Raw genomic sequence first — 22,988 nt, forward strand, 5'->3', positions numbered from 1 at the left:
AAATATATGCTTGTTACTCCGATTCAATACAACATTTCCGGAAAGCTTTTGACACCGTTCCTCACAAGCGACTTCTAATCAAGCTGCGGACCTATGGGGTATCGTCTCAGTTGTGCGACTGGATTCGTGATTCCATGTCAGGAAGGTCGCAGTTCGTAGAAATAGACGGCAAATCATCGAGTAAAACTGAAGTGATATCAGGTGTTCCCCAGGGAAGCGTCCTGGGACCTCTGCTGTTACTGATCTATATAAATGATCTGGGTGACAATCTGAGCAGTTCTCTTAGGTTGTTCGCAGATGATGCTGTAATTTACCGTCTAGTAAGGCCATCCGAAGACCAGTATCAGTTGCAAAGCGATTTAGAAAAGATCGCTCTACGGTGTGGCAGGTGGCAGTTGACGCTAAATAACGAAAAGTGTGAGGTGAGCCACACGAGTTCCGAAAGAAATCCGTTGGAATTCGATTACTCGATAAATAGTACAATTCTCCAGGTTGTCAATTCAACTGAGTACCTGGGTGTTAAATTTACGAACAACTTCAGTTGCAAAGACCACATAGATAATATTGTGGGGAAGGCGAGGCAAAGGTTGCGTTTCATTGGCAGGACACTTAGAAGATGCAACAAGTCCCCTAAAGAGACAGCTTACACTACACTCGTTCGTCCTCTGTTAGAACATTGCTGCGCGGTGTGGGATCCTTACCAGGTGGAATTGACGGAGGACATCGAAAGGGTGCAAAAAAGGGCAGCTCGTTTTGTATCATCACGTAATAGGGGAGAGAGTGTGGCAGATACAATACGCGAGTTGGGATGGAAGTCATTAAAGCAAAGACGATTTTCGTCTCGGCGAGATCTATTTACGAAATTTCAGGCACCAACTTTCTCTTCCTAATGAGAAACTATAGGTAGGAATGATCATCAAAATAAAATAAGAGAAATCAGAGCTCGAACAGAAAGGTTTAGGTGTTCGTTTTTCCCGCGCGCTGTTCGGGAGTGGAATGGTCGAGAGATAGTATGATTGTGGTTCGATGAACCCTCTGCCAAGCACTTAAATGTGAATTGCAGAGTAGTCATGTAGATGTGGATGTAGGTATCGCCTATGGTGTTCATCATCTAACCACATGCCTCTCTCCTCTATCGTCGTAAACCGACCGTGTGTCTTCGTTGATACCACACACCACGTAGAAAACACGACACTGAAACGCGAGTGAGCTCACGCGCAAATAAACAAGGAAGTCACACAGATGTCTATACTAACAGATAACATATACATGTTCCAAGAACCTCATGAAATGATGGTATCCTGCCAGTTGCTAAAAATGTAGTTTAATTTTATCATACATCTTATTGTGCCTGGTGCATGTTCAATTTTAGCGAGTTTTAACAGGTTCTTTTACTTTTTATTATTCTGATGATGGAAGCTTGACTTCCGAAACGCTTCATTCTTAGTGTTTTACAGTATAAACAAGTGGTGGAGGCGATATAGTTTTTAACTTTTCTGTTAAAACAGTCTTGATCACGATTTATCTATCAGGTTGACCGGTTTCGACCACTACTGTGGTCATCTTCAGACTTACAAGTTGTATACTAAGTTTTGATTAGAGGGCTAGATACATTAAAGAAAATACATAAAGTTATAAAGATATAAAACGATGAATTACCATTGAGTAGGAACCTCTTTCTGTTGCAGAATCACTACTGGAGAAACCAGTGCACGTCTTACTATATATAATGTAGGCTCCGCTCACTTCTGACTGCATGGTGTCATTACTAAGCAATGAGTTATAAGTCGAATTACAATTAAAAATTTCTTGTTTAAAAGAACATTGTCAAGAATTAAAAATAAATATACACTAAACTTAGCTTATTAAACAGCTATTGTAAATCAAGAAGCGTTAAAAATATTTAAATATGTAGCAAAAATGAACTTCGGTTTAGCAGTACCTGGGTTGCCCTTTCAAGGTCTGTTAGTGAACCATTTGGAACCACTGGTTGCCATGGTGAAGTTGGACGCCGTTGCAAAGATGAGGCAGCAGGCTTCTTTCCACTGAAGTTGTTGTAAAGTCGAGAGGTGAACTAGTGGTTGCCATGGTGACGACAAACGCCAGTGCAACGATATGGCAGCAGGCTTCTTTCTAACGAAGTTGCTGCGAAAGTGGAATGGCGAAGACTGTCACGTCAGACGACGTATTATTGAGCAGCAACATGTTTGTCGGAAGTATTCGTGGGGATGCACACCCAGCTGCCATTGCTGCTAAACAAATCAGTTCAATTTCCATAGCAGGCTTCCCAACACGGTGGCGTTCGTAATATTGTACTTGTCGAAGTTGCTTGGAAAATCACTCGTCTGTGTCGGCGTCGAGACGAGCGACCAAGTGATGTCGTTGCAACAGTAGTGGTCCAAACCGGTCACCTTGATAAATAAATCGTGATCAAGACTGTTCTAATAGTAAATATTTGTAAGACATTGATCATTGCTTTTCCCATAATGTATTCAAAAGTAATATTTTTTAACATTGACATTCACAACCACGACCTATCATGCAGTATGGAGAAAATAAAAGTTAACGGCGTTGGAATCACCGTACGACCCCGTTCAGCGCAAGATTCTAGTGTATCGATCTTTTGACAGTGTCCAGAAACTGCGCGGCCCCACCACAGTCGACTCAGCCAATCGACGCTACAGACATTGGCGAGGACTCCCAGCGCCCTCACACTGACCAAGAGAGCTTCCCAGTGATGTAATGGACTTTCTGCAACGATCTATATCGTTTTGTAGCTTAGTGTTACTTAAACATCAACAGTTGTCACATCCGATATTATCGATAATAACTTTAAAATCCATCAACGTGTCGATTAACTATACATCGTTCTGGGCAAGTATTTCAAATGAAAAGTAGCTTTCTAAGTATTTTTATTGCTTAAAATACAATAACATGGTTGAAATGGCTCTGAGCACTATGGGACTTAACATCTGAGGTCATCAGTCCCCTAGGACTACTTAAACCTAACTAACCTAAGGACATCGCATACATCCATGACCGAGGCGGGATTCGAACCTACGACCGTAGCTGTCGCGCGGTTCCAGACTGAAGCCCCTAGAACCTCTCGGCCACACCTGCCGCCTATACAATAATACAAAATATGCAAATTTTGTTTTATAAAAATAAGGTATTTAAATTCTCATCTATTAGTCTCTTGTTTTCTTTTATTTATTTATTCACACGTCAAGTTCCGTAGCACCAAATTGAGGAGCAAAGTTCCAAGGTCATGGAATGTGTCAGTACATGAAATTAACAACTTATAATAACAGATAAAAATAAAATGTCTCTGAACCAGAAAAAAGTCAAGCCATAAGTTTAAGTAAAAGCAATCAACACAACAACAAGAATCAGCTTAATTTTGCAAGTAATTGCTGGACGGAGCAGAAGGAGTGACCCATGAGGAAACTCTTCAGTTCCAACATGAGAGCGCTTCGTCCGCAGCTCGTGCTCGTGCGGTAGCGTTCTCGCTTCCCGCGCCCGGGTTCTCGGGTTCGATTCCCGGCGGGGTCAGGAATTTTCTCTGCCTCGTGATGGCTGGGTGTTGTGTGATGTCCTTAGGTTATTTAGGTTTAAGTAGTTCTAAGTTCTAGGGCACTGATGACCATAGATGTTAAGTCCCATAGTGCTCAGAGCCATTTGAACCATTTGAGAGCGCGTCGATTACTGCTACGATTATTGAATTGTAGTGCTAGCTTATTCAATAAGATGGATGCAGCAACATAATGCACACCTTTCTGCACGAGATTAAGGAACTGCTACACAAAGGTAGATTGCATTTCTGCCGAGTATCAACTGAGTGAAAGCTGAAAATTCTTGGGAATAAGCTGGTATCGTTAGCAAGGAACGACAGTAAAGAATATATATATTGAGAGGCCAATGTCAAAATATCCAGACTCGTGAACAGGGGTCGACAAGAGGTTTGCCAATTTCCACCTCTTATTGCCGGAAAAAACCTTTTCGTATCAAACCATCACCCACTTCATATTTCGTAGTAGTTGTTGTTGTGGTCTTCAGTCCTGAGACTGGTTTGATGCAGCTCTCCATGCTACTCTATCCTGTGCAAGTTTCTTCATCTCCCAGTACCTACTGCAGCCTACATCTACGATTTTTACCCTCCACGCTGCCTTCTAATGCTAAATTGGTGATTCATTGATGCCTCAGAACATGTCCTACCAACCGGTCCCTTCTTCTTGTCAAGTTGTGCCACAAACTCCTCCCCAATTCTATTCAATACCTCCTCATTAGTTATGCGATCTACCCATGTAATCTTCAGCATTCTTCTGTAGCACCACATTTCGAAAGCTTCTATTCTCTTCTTGTCCAAACTTTTTATCGTCCATGTTTCACTTCCATACATGGCTACATTCCATACAAATACTTTCAGAATCGACTTCCTGACACTTAAATCCATACTCGATGTTAACTACTACTCCCTAAATAGCAAAACTCCTTTATTACTTTAAGTGTCTCATTTCCTAATCTAATTCCCTCAGCATCACCCGACTTAATTCGACTACATTCCATTATCCTCGCTTTGCTTTTGTCGATGTTCATCTTATATCCTCCCTTCAAGACACTGTCCATTCCGTTCAACTGCTCTTCCAAGTCTTTTGCTGTCTCTGACAGAATTACAACGTCATCCGCAAAACTCAAAGATTTTATTTCTTCTCATTTTAATACCTACACCGAACTTTTCTTTTGTTTCCTTTACTGCTTGCTCAATATACAGACTGAATAACATCAGGGAGAGGCTACAACTCTGTCTCACTCCCTTCCCAAGCACTGCTTCCCTTTCATGCCCCTCGACACTTATAATTGCCATCTGGTTTCTGTACAAATTGTAGATAGCCTTTCGCTCCCTGTATTCTACCCCTGCCACCTTTAGAATTAGAAAGAGAGTATTCCAGTCGACATTGTCAAAAGCTTTCTCTAAGTCTGCAAATGCTAGAAATGTAGGCTTGCCTTTCCTTAATCTATTTTCTAAGATAAATCGTAGGGTCAGTATTGCGTCACGTGTTCCAACATTTCTGCGGAATCCAAACAGATCTTCGCCGAGGTCGGCATCCGCCACTTTCTCCATTCGTCTCTAAAGAATTCACATTAGTATTTTGCAGCTGAGACTTATTAAACTGATACTTCTGTATTTTTACATCTGTCAACACCTACTTGCTTTGGGAATGGAATTATTATATGCTTCTTCAAATCTGAGGGAATTTCACCTGTGTCATACATCTTGCTCACGAGATGGTAGAGTGTTGTCAGTACTGGGTCTCCTAAGGCTGTCAGTAGTTCTAATGGAATGTTGTCTACTCCCTGAGCTTTGTTGCGACTCAGGTCTTTCAGTGCTCTGTCAAACTCTTCACGCAGTATCGTATCTCCCATTTCATCTTCATCTACATCCTCTTCCATTTCCATAATATTGCCCTCAAGAACATCGCTCTTGTATAGACCCTATATATACTCCTTCCACCTTTCTGCTTTCTCTTCTTTGCTTAGAACTGGGTTTCCATCTGAGCTCTAGATATTAATACAATTGGCTCTCTTTTCTCCAAAGGTCTCTTTAATTTTCCTGTAGGCAGTATCTATGTCACCCCTACATTTGTCCTCTAGCTATCCCTGCTTAGCCATTTTGCACTTCCTGTCGATCTCATTTTTAAGACGTTTTTATTCCTTTCTGCCTGCTTTACTTACTGCATTTTTGTATTTTCTCCTTTTATCAATTAATTCAGTATCTCTTCTGTTACCCAAGGATTTCTACTAGCCCTCGTCTTTTTACCTACTTGATCCGCTGCTGCCTTCACTATTTCATTCCTTAAAGCTTCTACTGCATTTCTTTCCCCCATTCCTGTCAGTTGTTCCCTTATGCTCTCCCTGAAACTTTGTACAACCTCTGGTTTAGTCAGTTTATCCAGGTCCCATCTCCTTAAATTCCCACCTTTTTGCAGTTTCTTCAGATTTAATCTACAGGTCATAACCAATAGATTGTGGTCAGAGTCCACATCTGCCCCTGGAAATGTCTTACAATTTTAAATCTGGTTCCTAAATCTCTGTCTTACCATTATATAATCTATCCGAAACCCGTGGACTTAGAACTACTTAAACCTAACCTAACCTATGGACATCACACACATCCATGCCCGAGGCAGGATTCGAACCTGCGACCGTAGCGGTCGTGAGGTCCCAGACTGAAGCTCCTAGAGCCGCTCGGTCACAACGGTCGGCGTAAAAACAAAGCTGAGTCCATCATGGAACCACCACTAGCTTGCAACGTGCCTTGCTGACAATTTGGATCGATGGCTTTGTGGGGTCTGCACCAAACTCGAACCCTACCATCAGATTTTACTAACAGTTATAGAGACTCATCTGACCGGGCCCCTGTTTGCCAATCGCCTGGGTCACGAGCCAACTGTGAGCGATGTCCTGTCCTGCTGTTAACAGAGACATTCGCATCGGTTGTCTGTTGTCATAGCCCATTGACGCCGAATTTCGCTGCACTGACCCAACAGATACGCTCGTCATACGCCCAAGATTGATTTGTCTGGTTATTTCATGCAGTGTTGCTTTTCTATTAGCATTGACAACTCTACAGAAAAGCTGCTGCTCTCGGTCGTTACGTGAAGTGGTGGTGGTTAGTGTTTAACGTCCCGTCGACAACGAGGTCATTAGAGACGGAGCGCAAGCTCGGGTTAGGGAAGGATTGGGAAGGAAATCGGCCGTGCCCTTTCAAAGAAACCATCCCGGCATTTGCCTGAAACGATTTAGGGAAATCACGGAAAACCTAAATCAGGATGGCCGGAGACGGGATTGAACCGTCGTCCTCCCGAATGCCGTTAAGTGAAGGCGATAGGCAACTGTGTGTTAGTGTGAAGAGGTAATGCCTGAAACTTGGAATTCTCTGCACACACTTGACGCAATGGAGCTCAGACTATTGAGCTCCCTAACGATTTCTCAAAAAAGGGTGTCCCATGCGTATAGCTACTACTATGATTCCGCATAAAAGTCTGTTAATTCCCGTCGTTGCGCCATAATCACTTCAGAAGCCTGATACACCTGAGTACAAAGGGCAACTCGCCAATGCACTGTCCTTTTATGCCTTGCGTACGCGATACTACCGCTGTCTGTATACATGCACATCACTATCCCAGGACTTGTAGCACCTCACTGTATACGACCAATGACTGCTTGAAGTTTCTGATGAACACGTACTGTTCTAAATGTTGTATTTTGTACCTCAAGATGATGGTGATGATGATGTTTGGTTTGTGGGGCGCTCAACTGCGCGATTATCAACGCCAGTACAAATTCCCAACCGTTGCTCAGGCAAATATCGCCACTTTCATGAATGAGGATGAAATGATGGGGACACCACAAATACCCAGTCATCTCGAGGCAGTTGTACCTCAAGAGAACATTTTATTAATAAGTTTATCAAGTGACATTTTCATAGTCTATTACAGTCATAAATTATGAAGCAATCCTCTGATAAAAACTGTGTGAAAGTTAAATGAATCTTTTATTCATTTAGATAGTAAAATGAACTAATATTTCATGTGTTCTTCTTTGATAAGCCTCCTCCTAGAGAAATAACAGAACCCACGTTTAGGGCTGAACAAAAGTAGTTTCGTCTGGTCGCAACAGATCTCAATCAAATTAAACGAAGGAGTTGACTATGGTAAAATTGACTGTAGCTCATTCCTGGTTTTCTCCAGATGACCAGGGTTTTACAAGTGAATGGTTTTAAAAGGGCGGCGCGTTTTGATATACTGAGAGAGATTGAAGGAATTGTATACCATATCGTGTACCTAACATGAATCCAGAAAGCTTACCAATTTATGAATCAAACTTACCAGGAACTGAATTAAATTGTGCCTCTACATGTGACCACATCGCCTGTTTCTCTCTAAAAAGGGTACCTGTTTATCTCTCAAGGGTACAAGTTCAAAAATCAAATATACCTCTTCCAAAGCAGTTAGATTCTGCTCTCAAAAATTCCTAAGAAAATCGCCTTTGGAGTTTTCCGACTAGGTTTAATATACTAAAATAAGGTAGATTTTTTTCCGACAAGCAGCGTGATTCTGTTTTAGTTTGCTTGCTCGCTGCATAGAGGGCCTAGGTTCGATTCCACGTGGTTTCAAATTTTTAAGCAAAGGTGCATGTTCTCTCAGGATTTACGTGAAGTGTAAAACAGAAAATGGAAATGAAATGAAGTCTCATGCTTCTTCACAGAGCGTAGGGGAAAGATGCCGGAGACTCTCACCGCCGTACTAGGCAAGGTCCTACTGCAGGTGGTTTGCCGTTGCCTTCCTCCGACCGTAATGGGGATGAATGATGATGCTGAAGACGATACAACACCACCCACTCATTTCGGGGCAGCTGAAAATCCCTGACTCCGCCGAAAATCAAACTCGGGATCCCGACAACTGGCTGAAAATGACTTACATGTTCGTGGCGCCCTCCATCGGTAATGCTAGAGTTCAGTACGGTGTTGGCCTACCCTCAACCTTGATGACAGCTTTCACTCTCGCAGGCATACGTTCAGTCAGGTGCTGGAAGGTTTCTTGGGGAATGGCAGCCCATTCTTCATGGAGTGCTGCACTGAGGAGAGGTATCGATATTGGTTGGTGAGGCCTGGCACAAAGTCAGCGTTCCAAAACATCCCAAAGGGGTCCTATAGGATTCAGGTCAGGACTCTGTGCAGGCCAGTCCATTACAGGGATGTTATTTTCGTGTAACCACTCCTACACAGGCCGTACATCATGAACAGGTGCTCGATCGTGTTGAAACATGCAATCACCATCCCCGAATTGCTCTTCAACGGTGGGGAGCAAGAAGGTGCTTAAAACATCAATGTAGGTCTGTGCTGTGATAGTGCCACACAAAAAAACAAGGTGTGAAAGCCCCCTCCCCGAAAAACACAACCACACTATAACACCACTGCCTCCGAATTTTATTTTTGGCACTACACACGCTGTCAGTTGACGTTCACCGGGTATTCGCCATAGCCGGCCGCGGCGGTCTCGCGGTTCTAGGCGCGCAGTCCGGAACCGTGCGACTGCTACGGTCGCAGGTTCGAGTCCTGCCTCGGGCATGGATGTGTGTGTCCTTAGGTTAGTTAGGTTTAAGTAGTTCTAAGTTCTAGGGGACTGATGGCCACAGCAGTTGAGTCCCGTAGTGCTCAGAGCCATTTGAGCCATTATTCGCCATACCCACACGCCGCCATCGGATCGCCACATTGTGTACCATGGTTCGTCCCTCCACACGACGTTTTTCCACTCTTCATTCGTCGAATGTTTACGCTCCTTACACCTAGCGAGGCGTCGTTCTGCATTTACCGGCGTGATGTGTGGCTTATGAGCAGCCGCCCGACCATGAAATCCAAGTTTTCTTACCTCCCGTCTAGCTGTCATAGTACTTGCAATGAATTCTGATGCAGTTTGGGATTCCTACGTGATGTTGTGAATAGATATTTGCCTATTACACATTACGACCCTCTTCAACTGTCGGCGGTCTCTGTCAGTCAAAACACGAGTTCGGGCTTTGTATACGTGTCCCTTCACGTTTCCACTTCACTATCATATAGGAAATAGTGGTCCTAGGGTTGTTTTAAGAGTGTGGAGAAGTCGCGTACAGACGAATGACCCAAGTGACACCCAATCACGTGACCATGTTCGAAGCGCCCCATACTGCTCTCTCATGATGTCTAATGACTACTTAGGTCGCTTATATGGAGTGCCTGGCAGTAGGTGGCAGCACAATGCATCTAATATGAAGAACTTATTTTTTGGGGGTGTCCAGATACTTTTGATCACATAGTGTAGATACAAATTGTATTTATATTACATGTGGCCAGTACTTTGCAACCTCCAAAGCGCGTGGGTTGGCTTGCAGGAGAACATTCTTGGTGCAGGATTTGGGGAGCAAAGGGCACTGAGGATTTTGGCTTGTGGTTTGTCCTTGTCCAATCACAGGACGTGTCCTCTGTTAAGAAGCCTCATCTCCTCAAGTTGACTCTGGATCGTGCAACTCCTGGTCGTAATATGTTTAAAGATTTTCGCACCAACCAGGTTTCATTGTGTCCAGATGGTTAGTCTTCAGGTTCTGGCACACATCCGTGCAGGGGAGGCGTTGACTTCTTCTGTAACTCCAACCTTGCCAGCTCTGGTGAAACAGTGAGCTTCTCGGATGCTATCAGGAAACTCTTTCACGAGCTCAGCCGTTGCTGCGGTGGATGATGTCCGTGCAGTGGATGGGCACTGTCCTGTTCCACTTTCAGTCTCTCCTTGTCGGCAGCCACTGTGCATGGTGGCGCTGTTCCAGCCAGGTACTACAGCTTATTAGTTGGGGTAGGTCGTAAGCAACCTCTGATCCCCCTGCAGGTTTCGTTGAGAGCAGTGTCTACTTGCCAGTCATGAGGTGACCAATACCAGACTGGGGACGCATATTCGGCAGGAGAAAAGCACAGAAGAGCGAATAGTTTGTGGATGTGGGCCCCACTGTGTCCCCGCTAGTTTGCGGATCAGGTGAAGAATTTCATGTTCTTGCGGTGGGTTTTGAATGTCAGAGTTCTACCGAGAGTTACTCGTAAGTATTGAGGGGCGTGGTGATGCTGTAACTGAATGCCTGACCGCCGGCCGCTGTGGCCGATCGGTTGTAGGCGCTTCAGTCCGGAACCGCGCTGCTGCTACTGTCGCAGGTTCGAATCCTGCTCTACTTCTCCATCTACGCTCTTAAGCCAGTTTACAGTTAATGGCGGAGGGTGCCTTACACCAGGTGTAGCGATTTTCCGTCCTGTATCTTTCACCTATTGAGCAAAGGAAGAATGAGTTTACACTGGCCAAAAGTACACAAGTATCCAGACACGTGTTAGTGAGCATTAATATGGAATGTGTACCCTCTTCGCCTTGATGACTGAGCTCTGCTGGGGACACTTTCAATGAAGCGACGGAATCTCTGTGGAGGAAAGGCGGCCCAATTCAACTCAAGAGCCGAGTCCAGAAAAGTCTGGAGTCTGGAGCGAAGTAGACGTCCTGACTTGCCTCCAACGGTTGAGGTCGGGACTCCAGGCAGGTTAGTCCATTTCAGGAATGTTACTGTCCACAAACCATTGCCTTGCAGATGTTGCTTTACGACACAGTGTATTCATGAGCTGATACCAACAATCGTCGCCTCTGAACTATTTCTCTACTGTACAGAGTAGTCAATGCTGTAAATCGTATTCATATCCTTCCACATCTAGCGTTTCCCTAAGCCGAGTAAGAGGGCCACGCCCTAACCACATGTATCTGTTCAAGATAAGACTGATCACCCGGAAGATTATGACCACCTATGTAACCTCATCAGCCAGAGCCCCTACCCAATAGCTGATGTCACCACTTTTGTCACGGTTAACAGCTGCTACACATCGTGGCACGGAAGCAGTGAGGCATTCGCAGGTCGCTGGAGGTAGTTGACACCACATCTGCACAAACAAGTCACCTAATGCCAGCAAATTCCGGGGAGTAGGGCTGTGAGCTATGAGGGCACGTTAATCGCATCCCAGATATGTTCAATCTGGTTCAAATCTGGCGAGTTGGGGCCAGCACATCAATTGGAACTCGCCACTGTGTTTGTCAAGCCACTATATCACACTCCTGGCCTTCTGACACGGCGCTTTATCTTGTTGAAAAATGCCACTGCTGTCGGGAAACATGATCATCGTCGAGGAGCGTACGTGGTCTGCAACCAGTGTACGATACTCCTTGGCCATCAAGGTGCCTTTCACGATCTCTTCTGGACCCATGAGTGCCCACGTGAATGTTCCCCAGAGCATAACGGAGCCGCCGCCAGCTTGTCTCTGTCCAGCAGTAAAGGTGTCAGGGAGCTGTTCTGCTGGAAAACAAGGGATTCGCACCAGCTCATCAGCACGATGAAGAAGGTATTGAGTTTGATGAGACCGTGCAACGCTCTGCCACTGCACCACCATCCAGTGCCGATGGTCAAGTGCCCATTTCAGTCCCAGTTGCCGATGTCGCGATTTTAACATTGGCAGATGCGTGGGTTATCGGCTGCAGAGGCTCATATTTAGGAGTGTCGGGAGCACTGTGCTTTTAGATCCACTTGTACGCTGCACAGTCTGCTGTTAGTTCTGCCACAGGGCGCCACCCGTCCAGTTCTATCAGTCTTCCCAGCCCACCACGCCCGACTTCTGTAATGAGAAGTGGCTGCCCAACCCCACGACGTCTGGATGTAGTTTGACCTTGGTTTCGCCACGTGTTGAAGACACTCTCCACAGACCGTGCCCTCTCCCACTCTACACACGGACAGCACACTCACTGACAGTACATGCACCGTGTATGTGTCACGCCAGGTGATGCTGCTATCGCCTATCTATGTTAGGCCTGTGGTGATAATGTCGTTCTGGCTGAACTATGTAAGAGACAAATTAATCAGCAGCAATATAGTCTTTCACGTTATCTAATCTGTCTGGCAATGCTTGAATACTTTTTTGACTTCACACCTGCAGACAATGTGTTGATAGTACTTTGCCTCCTTACAAGCTATGCTACGTAAGAGACGGTACAGCTGTGCAGTTCAGCATAACCTTGAATTGTGGGGTCCCTCGAATTCAATCAACGACTGTACGTGAAAAACATGCGACAATAGGGTCATGTTGGTCGTTAATCCTTGTATCGGTAACTTCCGTATCTCGTTTCGAAGTTACACCTTGAAGTTTGAGATAAGGACGTTGCGTTGACAGAATTTCCTGATGTCTTCCCAGCTCTAGCGGAGTCCTAAGAACGTGTTCTTTGTTCCAGCGCTGCCCAGGCGTGTCCTAGCTGCCGCCATGTCACCTTCCAGCTTCCAAACGTGAGTACCACTCTTATTTCTTTGCACACACCAGTAAAACTCTGCAGCCCATTCTGCTACTTTCGATCCTCCTAAGAGCCGCAAGGCGCATTTCTACAAAGTTTCGGCAGGTACGAGGGTTGTTCAGAAAGTAAGTTCCGATCGGTTCCTAAATGGGCACCACAGTGAAAACCCGATGAAGCTTTGCACAGATGTGTTGGACAGTGTCTCTAGTATGACCGTCGATCGCATCAAGACGCTCTTTTCAATTGTGAGCGCACTGTGAGCGACTAATGGTGCCTACAACAACAACGATGTATCCCGCCAAGTAGGAGGGCCCGCTGAGAGGCTTCGCCTTAATGAATGCAGCTGCCACGCACTTCCTTCTTCATGGCAGGGGCAGTGAAGACGCTCCTGCAGCCTTTTCGATGGGAAGCGTTGGATCACCCACAACACAGCCTTAATTAGCTCGTCCTGAGTGTCATCTCTGTTCACATGAAACGATGGATACGAAAACAACACTTGGGCGCAGGCTACGCGCTATAGACCAGCGTAGAGAATTACCGGAAAGCACAGGCGGCTGCCTTGTATGACGATGGTATTGGAAATTTGGTATAACGCTCTGACAAATGTCTTAGTCGGAGCGGCGACTGTGTAGAGAAGTACCTCGAAAGTGTGGCTAACTCTTGCAAATAAGATGTTTCCGATTTTCACTGTGGTTTCCATTTGGCGACTGATCGGAACTTACTTTCTGGATAACTGTAAGATTTACAGTTTGAATTTTGCAATGTGTAGCGGGAGTCAACCCAAGCAAATACTGCTCGGCACGTCTTTTATGCGATGCCCAGCATCGGCGCCCTCTAAATTCCTCGCAGAACAATTACTTATTGCTGATCATTCTGCGAGGAATTTAGAGGATACCATAATTCTTCACAAAGAGGTAAAACGGTGGAGATTAGATTTACGGGGGGCACTTGAAATTTTCAAACACTTAGCGAAAAAAACGGAAATGTTTTCAAGTAGCCTTTTCCTCCAAGGCTTCAAGCCGCTACTTCTGGCCGCGTAGCCAAATTTACCGCTCCCGTGATGTTTGTTTTCATCAAGATTCTGTTTCCATTAAATGAAGTCTACTTTTAGTTTTGTAATTTCATATAACGTACTTTGTCGTGCGTAGTTACTGCCTCTCTTTTTTTTTTTATATTTCAGATTTAATACATGCCATTTGTGCCCCTCTTCCCCTCCCCCACCCCTCCACCCTTTTTCATCGTATTTAAATCTGCTTACATCCATTTTAAGTATCTTTATGAAACGTCCCCTTAGAAAAATTATACATGACTGTGCTTAAACTGACACACAATATTTTTTTTAGCGCAACGTAATCTGACTTTCAAAAATCCCTACAAAAGAATGGCCCTGACTAACATTAACCTATACTTTTCGCAAATCACTTACCTCACCAAAAATCTTCGTTACTCGAGCTACTGCAATACAGCGAGCGCCACTACTGCCAGCTAAATAAAAGATTCAAACTATGGAATGCACTAGCTACTGATAGGCATAATTAGCAAATGAAAGATTTTAATAGAGAACAAACAATGTATTTACCTTAATAGTCATAATATATATAGCAGTTCATGACATCCATTCTTACAAATGTACTGTTTCTGAAAAATAGCAAACAACAATGCGAACCAGCCACAGACTGCACACAGCATAGCCAGTGATTTTCATACAGAGTGCTACATGGCGTTACCTATATACATCTTGTTCTTTTACATTATGTACGTACTGCTCAGATCGGTTTTACGCATGCTCAGATCGGTTTTACACATTTTTGTTTTTATTGACTATTCTAACATTTCACTCCCCCCATGAACCATGGACCTTGCCGTTGGTGGGGAGGCTTGCGTGCCTCAGCGATACAGATGGCCGTACCGTAGGTGCAACCACAACGGAGGGGTATCTGTTGAGAGGCCAGACAAACGTGTGGTTCCTGAAGAGGGGCAGCAGCCTTTTCAGTAGTTGCAGGGGCAACAGTCTGGATGATTGACTGATCTGGCCTTGCAACATTAACCAAAACGGCCTTGCTGTGCTGGTACTGCGAACGGCTGAAAGCAAGGGGAAACTACAGCCGTAATTTTTCCCGAGGACATGCAGCTTTACTGTATGATTAAATGATGATGGCATCCTCTTGGGTAAAATATTCCGGAGGTAAAATAGTCCCCCATTCGGATCTCCGGGCGGGAACTACTCAGGAGGATGTAGTTATCAGGAGAAAGAAAACTGGCGTTCTACGGATCGGAGCGTGGAACGTCAGATCCCTTAATCGGGCAGGTAGACTAGAAAATTTAAAAAGGGAAATGGATAGGTTAACGTTAGATATAGTGGGAATTAGTGAAGTTCGGTGGCAGGAGGAACAAGACTTCTGGTCAGGTGACTACAGGGTTATAAACACAAAATCAAATAGGGGTAATGCAGGAGTAGGTTTAATAATGAATAGGAAAATAGGAATGCGGGTAAGCTACTACAAACAGCATAGTGAACGCATTATTGTGGCCAAGATAGATACGAAGCCCACACCTACTACAGTAGTACAAGTTTATATCCCAACTAGCTCTGCAGATGAAGAAGAAATTGAAGAAATGTACGATGAAATAAAAGAAATTATTCAGATAGTGAAGGGAGACGAAAATTTAATAGTAATGGGTGACTGGAATTCGAGTGTAGGAAAAGGGAGAGAAGAAAACATAGTAGGTGAATATGGATTGGGGCTAAGAAATGAAAGAGGAAGCCGCCTAGTAGAATTTTGCACAGAGCACAACTTAATCATAGCTAACACTTGGTTTAAGAATCATGAAAGAAGGTTGTATACGTGGAAGAACCCTGGAGATACTAAAAGGTATCAGATAGATTATATAATGGTAAAACAGAGATTTAGGAACCAGGTTTTAAGTTGTAAGACATTTCCAGGGGCAGATGTGGACTCTGACCACAATCTATTGGTTATGACCTGTAGATTAAAACTGAAGAAACTGCAAAAATGTGGGAAATTAAGGAGATGGGACCTGGATAAACTGAAAGAACCAGAGGTTGTACAGAGTTTCAGAGAGAGCATAAGGGAACAATTGACAGGAATAGGGGAAAGAAATACAGTAGAAGAAGAATGGGTAGCTCTGAGGGATGTAGTAGTGAAGGCAGCAGAGGATAAAGTAGGTACAAAGACGAGGGCTGCTAGAAATCCATGGGTAACAGAAGAAATATTGAATTTAATTGATGAAAGGAGAAAATATAAAAATGCAGTAAAAGAAGCAGGCAAAAAGGAATACAAACGTCTCAAAAATGAGATCTACAGGAAGTGCAAAATGGCTAAACAGGGATGACTAGAGGACAAATGTAAGGATGTAGAAGCTTATCTCACTAGGGGTAAGATAGATACTGCCTACAGGAAAATTAAAGAGACCTTTGGAGAGAAGAGAACCACGTGTATGAATATCAAGAGCTCAGATGGCAGCCCAGTTCTAAGCAAAGAAGGGAAGGCAGAAAGGTGGAAGGAGTATATAGAAGGTTTATACAAGGGCGATGTACTTGAGGACAATATTATGGAAATAGAAGAGGATGTAGATGAAGACGAAATGGGAGATACGATACTGCGTGAAGAGTTTGACAGAGCACTGAAAGACCTGAGTCGAAACAAGGCCCCCGGAGTAGACAACATTCCATTAGAACTACTGACGGCCTTGGGAGAGCCAGCCATGACAAAACTCTACCAGCTGGTGAGCAAGATGTATGAGACAGGCGAAATACCCTCAGACTTCAAGAAGAATATAATAATACCAATCCCAAAGAAAGCAGGTGCTGACAGATGTGAAAATTACCGAACTATCAGTTTAATAAGCCACGGCTGCAAAATACTAACGCGAATTCTTTACAGACGAATGGAAAAACTGGTAGATGCAGACCTCGGGGAGGATCAGTTTGGATTCCGTCGAAATGTTGGAACACGTGAGGCAATACTGACCTTACGACTTATCTTAGAAGAAAGATTAAGAAAAGGCAAACCTACGTTTCTAGCATTTGTAGACTTAGAGAAAGCTTTTGACAATGTTGACTGGAATACTCTTTTTCAAATTCTAAAGGTGGCAGGGGTAAAATACAGGGAGCGAAAGGCTATTTACAATTTGTACAGAAACCAGATGGCAGTAATAAGAGTCGAGGGGCATGAAAGGGAAGCAGTGGTTGGGAAAGGAGTGAGACAGGGTTGTAGCCTCTCCCCGATGTTATTCAATCTGTATATTGAGCAAGCAATAAAGGAAACAAAAGAAAAATTTGGAGTAGGTATTAAAATTCATGGAGACGAAGTAAAAACTTTGAGGTTCGCCGATGACATTGTAATTCTGTCAGAGACGGCAAAGTACTTGGAAGAGCAGTTGAACGGAATGGACAGTGTCTTGAAAGGAGGATATAAGATGAACATTAACGAAAGCAAAACGAGGATAATGGAATGTAGTCAAATTAAATCGGGTGATGCTGAGGGAATTAGATTAGGAAATGAGACACTTAAAGTAGTAAAGGAGTTTTGCTATTTAGGAAGTAAAATAACTGATGATGGTCGAAGTAGAGAGGATATAAAATGTAGACTGGCAATGGCAAGGAAAGCGTTTCTGAAGAAGAGAAATTTGTTAACATCGAATATAGATTTATGTATCAGGAAGTCGTTTCTGAAAGTATTTGTTTGGAGTGTAGCCATGTATGGAAGTGAAACATGGACGATAACTAGTTTGGACAAGAAGAGAATAGAAGCTTTCGAAATGTGGTGCTACAGAAGAATACTGAAGATAAGGTGGATAGATCACGTAACTAATGAGGAGGTATTGAATAGGATTGGGGAGAAGAGAAGTTTGTGGCACAACTTGACTAGAAGAAGGGATCGGTTGGTAGGACATGTTTTGAGGCATCAAGGGATCACAAATTTAGCATTGGAGGGCAGTGTGGAGGGTAAAAATCGTAGAGGGAGACCGAGAGATGAGTACACTAAGCAGATTCAGAAGGATGTAGGTTGCATTAGGTACTGGGAGATGAAGCAGCTTGCACAGGATAGAGTAGCATGGAGAGCTGCATCAAACCAGTCTCAGGACTGAAGACAACAACAACAACAACATTTCACTGTGTATCTGCTTTAGTTTCCTCAGAATTTAATTGTTTACATAGTCTGCTTCATCATTCACTCCTACTTTCCCTATCTGTTATTTCGTATATCCCTTCCTCCCGCCCTAGAGTTACCAACATTTTTTATCAAAATAAGGGAGAGTTTGGCCGACAAAATAATAGCCCTATGCAGTTTTTATTAAATATTAAAACAGTTTATTTTATCAACCAACCAAACAAGTTGTTAATAACAATTACAAACCGAAGGTTTACAATTTTTTTTACTTAAAACTACATTTGGTCACATTTTTGGCATCCTGAAATTTGCTATCATTCTCTACAAATTTATCAAACGCTTCACATGGGTAACCGAAATTAATACTTGTTTGTGATTAAGCTTTCATTAAATCTACTTCACAACGGTTCCTATCATCAAACCATGTACAGTTTATCAAAGAAAAATTCTTTCTGTTTCAGCGTCAGATGCCAGTATAATGAAAAGAAATTCAATAATATTGTTTATGTACGGGGCCTTAACACCTTTGACCTCTGTCTGAATCAACACAGATACCCACTTTTTCACTGTGCTACTGTCAATGGAAGTTTTTGTGCTTATTATGTTTTTCAAAGAACAAAATTAATGACGTCGGTTATCCTTGTTTATGTCCAGCTGATCATGAGTAAGCATGTTCTGAAAACCATTAAAATTAAAAATTCTTTATGCATATTGGGAGCAACGACTGAATTGTACCATTGTTAGAAATGTTTACATTTAAAAAAAATGGTTCAAATGGCTCTGCGCACTATGGGACTTAAGTTCTAAGGTCATCAGTCCCCTAGAACTTAGAACTGCTTAAGCCTAATTAACCTAAGGACATCACACATATCCATGCCCGAGGCAGGATTCGAAGCTGCGACCGTAGTGGTCGCTCGGTTCCAGATTGTAGCTCCTAGAACCGCTCGGCCACACAGTTGAAGAGGAATGGATGTCTATAAAAAGGGCCATCACAGAAGTTGGGAAGGAAAACATAGGTACAAAGAAGGTAGCTGCGAAGAAACCATGGGTAACAAAAGAAATATTTCAGTTGATTGATGAAAGGAGGAAGTACAAACATGTTCCAGGAAAATCAGGAATACAGAAATACAAGTCGCTGAGGAATGAAATAAACTGGAAGTGCAGGGAAGCTAAGACGAAACGGCTGCAGGAAAAATGTGAAGACATCGAAAAAGATATGGTTGTAGGAAGGACAGACTCAGCATACAGGAAAGTCAAAACAACCTTTGGTGACATTAAAAGCAACGGTGGTAACATTAAGACTGCAACGGGAATTCCACTATTGAATGCAGAATAGAGAGCAGATAGGTGGAAAGAATACATTGAAAGCCTCTATGAGGGTGAAGATTTGTCTGATGTGATAGAAGAAGAAACAGCAGTCGATTTAGAAGAGATAGGGGATCCAGTATTAGAATCGGAATTTAAAAGAGCTTTGGAGGACTTACGGTCAAATAAGGCAGAAGGGATAGATAACATTCCATCAGAATTTCTAAAATCATTAGGGGAAGTGGCAACAAAACGACTATTCACGTTGGTGTGTAGAATATATGAGTCTGGTGACATACCACCTGACTTTCGGAAAAGCATCATCCACACAATTCCGAAGACGGCAAGAGCTGACTAGTGCGAGAATTATCGCACAATCAGCTTAACAGCTCATGCATCGAAGCTGCTTACAAGAATAATATACAGAATGGAAAAGAAAATTGAGAATGCGCTAGGTGACGATCAGTTTGGCTTTAGGAAAAGTAAAGGCACGAGAGAGTCAATTCTGACGTTACGGCTAATAATGGAAGCAAGGCTAAAGAAAAATCAAGACACGTTCATAGGATTTGTCGACCTGGAAAAAGCGTTCGACAATATAAAATGGTGCAAGCTGTTCAAGATTCTCAAAAAAAGTAGGGGTAAGCTATAGGGAGAGACGGGTCATATACAATATGTACAACAACCAAGAGGGAATAATAAGAGTGGACGATCAAGAACGAAGTGCTCGTATTAAGAAGTGAGTAAGACAACGCTGTAGCCTTTCGCGCCTACTCTTCAATCTGTACATCGAGGAAGGAATGATGGAAATAAAGGAAAGGTTCAGGAGTGGAATTAAAATACAAGGTGAAAGGATATCAATGATACGATTCGCTGATGACATTGCTATCCTGAGTGAAAGTGAAGAAGAATTAAATGATCTGCTGAACGGAATGAACAGTCTAATGAGTACACAGTACGGTTTAAGAGTAAATCGGAAAAAGACGAATGTAATGAGAAGTAGGAGAAATGAGAACAGTGAGAAACTTAACATCAGGATTGATGGTCACGAAGTCAATGAAGTTAAGGAATTCTGCTCCCTAGGCAGTAAAATAACCAATGACGGACGGAGCAAGGAGGACATCAAAAGCAGACTCGCTATGGCAAAAAAGGCATTTCTGGCCAAGAGAAGTCTACTAATATCAAATACCGGCCTTAATTTGAGGAAGAAATTTCTGAGGATGTACGTCTGGAGTATGGTAGTGAAACATGGACTGTGGTAAAACCGGAACAGAAGAGAATCGAAGCATTTGAGATGTGGTGCTATAGACGAATGTTGAAAATTAGATGGACTGATAAGGTAAGGAATGAGGAGGTTCTACGCAGAATCGGAGAGGAAAGGAATATGTGGAAAACACTGATAAGGAGAAGGGACAGGATGATAGGACATCTGCTAAGACATGAGGGAATGACTTCGATGGTACTAGAGGGAGCTGTAGAGGGCAAAAACTGTAGAGGAAGACAGAGATTGGAATACGTCAAGCAAATAATTGAGGACGTTGGTTGCAAGTGGTACTCTGAGATGAAGAGGTTAGCACAGGAAAGGAATTCGTGGCAGGCCGCATCAAACCAGTCAGTAGATTGATGACGAAAAAAAAAAAAAAAAAAAAAAAAAAAAAAAAAAAAAAAAAAAACACAAGTGTCTGCAGTGGGCAGGCAGTGGTCAAGGGCCGCAAAAAGAATAGATTAAGAGAGATCAACAGGGGAAGAGCTCATAGTGATGGCATAGGATACCAGGAGCTTGGACCACTGAACCAGAAGACTGTAGATAGGGCTAATCCAAATGGCACCAGTCGCTAAATGGATACCGTGATGATGAACCAGGCCCAAGAGGAGCAGCGTGGGAGAGGCAGCTGATCCATAAGGGCTCAAGGAAGCAAAGGACATTGAGTTTGTGAAAACAGCCAACCTTAAGAAATGGGTATGGGACAACTAAGTTAGCTTCCTCCCAAGAGGAAGACCCAAGAAACAGAACTGAGGGGCCACAGTCAGGTGTCTGGTGTTCAGGTAGAGCTCTGGAAAGTAGTATGGCGACAGAAATACGCCACCCTAGACGTAAGGGGAGAGAACTGAAAAGTGTGCACAAGTATGTGGAAATGCACCCGATGGCAGCCTGGAGTTGTTGAGCAGAGGCCACTTAGTGGGAGGTATCTCAAATACATAAATCATCCACACACAGAGCAGTGGTGACTAATGGTCTGTCAGAAGCCACAGGTCCATTAATATCAATGAGAAAAAGGAGGACATGTAACATGGAGCCCTATGGAATGCATTCTCCTGGGCCTGAAGAGAGCTGAGAATGGTGCCATCCTTAACTCTGAACGACCTGTGGGACAGGAAATGGTGAATAAGAATTGGGAGGGGGCCCAAGAATCCTATTCATCGAACGTAAGCAGGATGTGATGGCGCCAGATTGCGTCGTGGGGCCGGCCGGAGTGGCTGTGTGGTTCTAGGCGCTACAGTCTGGAACCGAGCGCCCGCTACGGTCGTACGTTCGAATCCTGTCTCGGGCATGGATGTGTGTGATGTCCTTAGGTTAGTTAGGTTTAATTAGTTCTAGGTGACTGATGACCTTAGAATTCAAGTCACATAGTGCTCAGCGCCATTTGAACCATTTTTCGTGGGTCTTACAAAAATCAAGGCAAATAGTGGCAAAATAGCAGCACTGAGAAGAGGGCTGCCCAGTTGTGGTTTCCAATCGAAGCAAGTGATCAATTGGACACCATCCCTCCCTTAAGCTGCACTGGTAAGGTGGTAAAAGGTTCCATGATACAAGGACCCAGCTCACTTGCTAAGCTACCATGCATTCTAGTAACCTGCGGGGGACAGTAACTATCAAGGGATGATGGATCTTTGCTAGGCTTAAGGACAATAACCACCATACTATCTCTCCATTGAGAGGGGAAAATGAGTTGGAGCCAAATACTGTTAAGCACCTGGATGAGATATCGTCATTGTGGAGGACTGAAGTGTAGAAGCAATTGGTTATGGATAGAATCAGGGCCAGGGGCTGAACCATGGGAAGAGGAGAGTGCCAGAAGAAACTCCCATTCAGTGAAAGGTTCATTGTCAGGTTCCGCCAGACAGAAGCTAAAACATAAGTGGGAGCTTAAGCCCACTGTTTCTGGAGAAGGAAAGCGGCTGGATAGGAGGCTCACGCTATTGCCGTCGTAAAATGGGTCATGAGGTGTTCCACGAGAACTGATGGATCTGTACAAAGGCCACCTGGAAGGGCAAGGCCTGGAATGAAAGACTGCCACTGACAAACTTGGAGAGGGCAGAGTGTATTTCACACCTGTGGCGAAGGGATGGTAGGAGCTAGAGAGGAGAGAAAGCAATCCTAACACACTGACATGATCTTCTCTTACACCGAGGCTTGTCAGAAATATGACCGACTTCTCCCTGTGTTGATCAGTTCTTCCTTTGCCTTTAGTACGTCACTTCCCCCTCCTCCCTCTTCCTTATCCCTGCAGTTTCCAAGTCTTACCCCCCATGTGCCGCTCCTCCCTCCCTCCCCCTCCCCCCAGCTGGAGGTGTGGAGGCCTGCTTGTTACCATGTCTCTGAGCCCCAAGCTCATCCACTCTTCTACAGTTCTTGCAGAAGCCTTGTGTCCACTGT

At 43.8% G+C, this 22,988-nt stretch overlaps 1 protein-coding gene across 1 annotated transcript in view; it reads left to right on the forward strand.

Moving 5' to 3' along the window:
- LOC126292032 (nascent polypeptide-associated complex subunit alpha, muscle-specific form-like) overlaps positions 1–22,988 on the forward strand; it is a 397,943-nt gene that overhangs the window by 142,145 nt on the left and 232,810 nt on the right. The gene's annotated exons all lie outside the window — the stretch shown is intronic.

The sequence above is a fragment of the Schistocerca gregaria genome, chromosome 9 (assembly GCF_023897955.1).
Source record: "Schistocerca gregaria isolate iqSchGreg1 chromosome 9, iqSchGreg1.2, whole genome shotgun sequence".
NCBI lineage: Eukaryota > Metazoa > Arthropoda > Insecta > Orthoptera > Acrididae > Schistocerca > Schistocerca gregaria.